Source organism: Macadamia integrifolia, unplaced genomic scaffold, assembly GCF_013358625.1.
Source record: "Macadamia integrifolia cultivar HAES 741 unplaced genomic scaffold, SCU_Mint_v3 scaffold2754, whole genome shotgun sequence".
Lineage (NCBI taxonomy): Eukaryota > Viridiplantae > Streptophyta > Magnoliopsida > Proteales > Proteaceae > Macadamia > Macadamia integrifolia.
The window spans coordinates 32,647-38,102 of NW_024868938.1; the positions used below are offsets into that span (position 1 = coordinate 32,647).

Genomic DNA, 5,456 nt, shown 5'->3' on the forward strand with positions numbered 1-5,456 from the left:
TTTTTTTTTTTTTTTAGCTTTTAATTCTTTAAAGTGTTTTACATTTAACCAACCCCATTTCCTATAATAGATTTTATGGGGTCTAAATGGTATGCTGTGAGTGGATAAAGCATCATGCTCTGATACCACTATTGTCACACCCCGTTCACACAGAACCAGACCGGTGACCGAGTTAACTCCGGTTAACCCAAACCTGCCAGGATCATCTGATACAGTACCCCACCACAGCATACCCACATCTAAGATAAGTGTTCAAAAGTTCAGCGGAAGACTTAAATTACTTATAAATATCCCCAATATACTTGATACCCAAATTGTAGTATATAACTAAGTACATGTGGGCCTGTAGGCATGATATTTACATAAAAAGAATAACAATTTATGTATCAAGTACACAAAAGGGGAGGTCATAAAAAAAATCAAAAAGCGAAATCTTGTACGGTATCATTCCTGCAGTCCCACAGCATAGCCCTCGCACATACAATCAGCACCGTGCTCATACTCATCAGGGACCCACCAATCCTCAACAGAAAATTCGACTGTGGGGCCCGACCTCTGATCTTCAGGCGAGTGACCTGCATAATCATCTAAAAGAGGTGTGCACGTGGGATGAGCTCACTAGCTCAGTAAGTGAAAAGGACCACACAAACATTCACATCCATATGCACTATATGTTATGCAATTCATTTTAAATCTTATCCACCTAAACAACATTACTAAGTTTTACGTTATGTGCTACTCACAACCACAGTGCGCGTATGCCTCGGGTACGGTCTCGAACTCCATCCCACGATACTCCTATAGGGTTGTCGGAGAAGACCCACTATGAGTACTCATAAAAGTAAAGCATGCCGACTACCAGCTCTCAACATAAAATTAAATGACAGAAATATAAAGGTGCCGACCCCGATAATTTATAAGCAGTACGATTGGCCCTCTTGAATATACCACTAAGGTCGCCAACTGTCCTAATGACCAGTCGGACGTATGTCTAACCGCCATAATGACCCCGACAACCACGACCACTGCTTCCGTCTAAGTAATGACCTAACACCTTAACCCCTGTTGGGAAGGGTCATAGCATAGGGAATGATAATCTTAAACCATATGCTCCTATATGACAAAGTACGATTGCATAGTACCACCGCATCCTATACCACGGGCCACCAATGCACTCATTTCCAAACCAACTACGGCGTCTAGTCTACTAAAGCATCATGCACAGTAATCCAACCATTCATCACATAAGCACATCAATCATTTAGCATTGAGAATGTAGAGCACAACACACATATTATAAATCATTTGTTTAAAATGCACAAGCAATGCGTGCGAATGGCATACGAGGATAACTAATCTACACATAATTTGCATGATGACATGGCTAGTCTAGATACAATTTGATGGTGCAAAAACAAGCCTTAAAATAAAGTCAAATGTCCTCTCCCCACTTACTTTTTGGGTGTAAAAGCTCACGTTCGGTATGGGTGAGATCCGACGTGAGAAATGAAAATTCTAGTGGAACCTATCATAAGCGAATGAGGTTAGCATTTCACCACCTTGGGGTCAAAACTAACGAGGTTTGATGTTTAAATCATGTTTAAAATCATAAAAGAAGGTTACCCACATGTTTTGGGCCCATTCGGGCTTAAAAATCTGACTGGTGGGCCAGACAGCCCACCTGTCTTCGCCCGCCGGTCCAATAGGCGGGCCAGATAGCCTGCCGGTTCAACCGGTGGCCCCCTCAGGCGGGCGGGTTTGCCCGTCGGTCTTCACCCGCCTATTGGAATTTAGGTTCTACCCCAACAGGCGGGCGGCTTCGCCCGCTGGTCTTCACCCACCTGTGGGGGCGAAAATTGGTTTTCTCATTTGAAATGCTCCTCAACCTTGGGAAAACTAAATGGGGCTGTTCCAATCACATTTTTCACACATCTAAGGTCTTATAAGAGGATTCTAACCTAGATCTAAGGTAGATTTAAGGATTAAAAAGCAATCGTACCTTCTTTGCTCAAGAACTCTTCTAAAATCCCAAAATCACCTATTAACTCAAGAAATCACCAATGCTTTTCAAATCTTGTAAACACTTCTTTAAACCTTCAAAATCAACACTTAGACGATCTATTAAACCTTAGATTCATCATCTCAAATGCGATTGACAAGATCTCAAGGAACTCTACCCAAATCAATTTCACTTGGGATTTTGTGAAAGTTTAAGAAGTATAGCCTTCGCTCATCTCAAATTGTAGGTCTCGTGTTGGGGATTACTTTTTGGGTGCTGGAATGAGAAGATCAAACATCGGCGTCGCTTAAAATCCTTTCTTCCTCTTTTTCTTTTCCTTTCTTCTTCTTCGTTCTCTTTTCTTCCTTTCTTTTCTCTCTCTTCTTCACTCTTCTCACCCACTCTTTAATGCATTGAATGAGAAAAAGGAAAAACACAATAAGTACTATTTATACTAGAGAATATCTAGTAACCACATGGGTGAGTCACACTGGTGGGCGGGTTCGCCCGCCTGTGACCGACCACCTGTTGGTCAAAACTTAACCAAACAATTGAGATTTCGATGGAATTCGACTCTCAGCATATATCTCACTCTCGGCACAAGATATATAATATGTATACACTTTCGAATATGGCTACATACCAGCATTACCCGTACAAAGCATTATGATACGTGCATATACACGGCTTGGGTACACCCGTCTCCTTTGGCACTAACTCGGACTTGTCTAGCCAACCTGTGTTCAAAGTCACCCTTGCCATCATGGTCCATATGGAACCCGCCTTAACCCTCTCTGGTTCGGGTCCTGCATGGTTAAACCCGGTCAACCGTGTAAGTAAACCAGGTTTTAAAAGTAGGGTATCACAGAAAGAGGGGAGAAACATCCCAACAAGAAAATTCAACTAAATTTCAAATCTAATTTATTACAGCCTACATGATTTTTGTATAGACCCATAATCTTTACTTCTAACTTAAAGAGAAAAATATTACTGATTTAAAACTCTAAAACTTGATATATAGACCCATAGTCTTTACTTCTAACTAAAGAGCAAAAATATTACTGATTTAAAACTCTAAAACTAAGGATCTATAACATGTGAATACCAACAGAATTTCAAAGGGACTAAATTAACCCCAGTAAACATTACAAATCAGGGGTATCTTTACACAATTACAAAATAATTTAAGAAAGTCCCAAAATAAAAAATGTGGTGAGGAGAGAGAAGAAGCGTTGAGTCTAACTAGATTCTCTCCATCAATTTCGCTTCTAGGGGGGATCATATTATGGTCCCTTGGCCCCCACGACTTGAGAGAGAGAGAGGCTGCTGTTGCTGCTGCTTCTCTTCTAATTTCAGTTTCTGAGTTTTCTTCCTCTGCCACCACTTGTCCTTCCATCTCGATGGGAGGCTAGACACAAAATTGACCCTATCTTCTTAAGGTTAAAACCTGCCATTCAATCTGTAAATTCCTCTACTAGAATTCTCAGGAATCCCATTAAATCTGGCATATTTGAAACCTCTCAGTAACTTTCCCTTGGATCTTAAGTCGATCTGTAAATTCCTCTACTAGAATTATCTCAGGAATCTCACTAAATCTGGTACAGATTTGAAACCTCTTAGCCCCTTACCCTTGGATCTTGAGTTGTTCAACTAACCCTTGCAGATCTCTCAAATTCTGCCCTATGTCAGCTTATACATTTCAATATGAACTTTTCCTTTCATATTATTGCATTGTTTTTTCTTGCTACTAAAGTTATTAGTCCTCAAAAAAAGGCAAAATCCACACATCACATTATTTCATTAAAAAAAAAAAAAAAACTGCCTGTGCATTCACTTGATTGATTTCCTAAGATATAATACTCTGCAGCTACTGCAACTATTTCAATCCAGAACAAACATTCTCTTATCATACCAAATCCAAGTAATATGACTTTTATTAAGCTTAGAAATTATTTATCACTAGCCAGCATAGTGCCTACTGAGTAGCAGAATAAGATGTAGACACATTAATGCAAACCATAAACAGAGGCTATCATCCAACGACAGATTCCTGGGCTAACAGAAAACTCTGAAGCATGAAATAACATTATGTACATGATTTCCCTGACACTAAGAAAATGGTGTATTTGACAAAGGACAAAGCCAAAGTGAGAAAATACCACTCCTGCCCCAAAACAATAACCACAGTAAGCCTCATTGTGATCAAGCCTTCCACCATGCCTTTGTACAGGTTTTTCAATCTGGAAACAAAGAAAAGGAAGATCTAATGTACAGATTCAAAAGTAAAACCATGGTTTTAAGTATCGATACGTATCGTATCATATCGGCCGATATGTATCTGTATCAGCCCTTACCGATATGATACATGAAATTTTTTAAAAACTTTTGTATCGATACATATCCTATGATATAGGGGTGAAAGTTTATCCCTGACAACTCGAACCCGCCCTAGCCCGCCTTGAGCCCGAACAGGGTTTGGGCCAAGTTTTTTGACCCTGAGGGCGAGTTAGGGTTAGGGTTGAGGCCTCAACCCGGCCCAACCAACCCAACCCGGCCCGAAATTTAACCTTGCATCTTTATAATAGAAATTAGGGCTTCAATAGGTATTTTATTTTTCTATAATTTTTTAATATAAGAGATATGAATGGATAAAACATGTCAACTAAGGTTAATCCAACCATTATAGAAGCCAAGTTCAACCCAACCCAGGCCAACCCAACCAAACCCGACCCAACCTGGCCCTAACAGGGTCAATTAGGGCCGGGTGGGGTTGGTATGAACCCGGAAGGGTTGGGCCTAAACATGAACCCAACAGAGTTGGGTTGGGCCTGGGTTGAATTTTGAGGACCTAGGGTTGTATTAGGGTCTTAAGAAACCCGTCCCAACCCGGCCTTGTTTCACCCCTACTATGATACATACTGATACGCACCGATACACACCGACACGATACGATACAGACTGATACACACTGATACGTATCGATACTCTATGGAAAAAAAATCAAGGTGAAATGTATGTTTCGGTATATATCAGTACATATCAATGCATATCAGTATGTATCGATACGTATCAACCGATACATACCGATACTATACGATACATGCGCTACGGTCATATAATGGCCAAGATAGGTAATTTTTCAGAAAAAATACGATTTTTTGAGGGTTTTTTGTTCCAAAGTTGCTGTCAACCATTTTTTCTCTCTAACTAAAGTGGAAATCAAGGTTGGGAACAAAGATTTTATATTTATGGGACAACTACAGACCTTGGATTCTTAGTGCGATACTTTTAATTTAGTGTTTATGCATAATACATGTTATATATAGCTTTTTTTTAACTATTTTTTATGCAAAAATGCATAAAAAAGTATTTCCTATCCATTTATGTGCGCATCTTTAGCGTATCTCCGATACATATCTTAATTTTGGCAACCAATACTGATACTTTAATCCTTGAG

General features: G+C 39.8%; 1 protein-coding gene across 2 annotated transcripts in view; it reads right to left on the reverse strand.

Annotated features, from left to right (window-relative positions):
- Nucleotides 1–4,282, reverse strand: part of LOC122067198 (endoplasmic reticulum-Golgi intermediate compartment protein 3-like) — a 26,752-nt gene extending 22,470 nt beyond the window's left edge. For both annotated transcript variants that reach the window (XM_042631039.1, XM_042631041.1), the window contains exon 1: nt 4,159–4,282. The gene's annotated coding sequence lies outside the window, so the exon portion shown is untranslated. The remainder of the gene's footprint in view (nt 1–4,158) is intronic.
- Between the last annotated feature and the right edge of the window lie 1,174 nt (nt 4,283–5,456).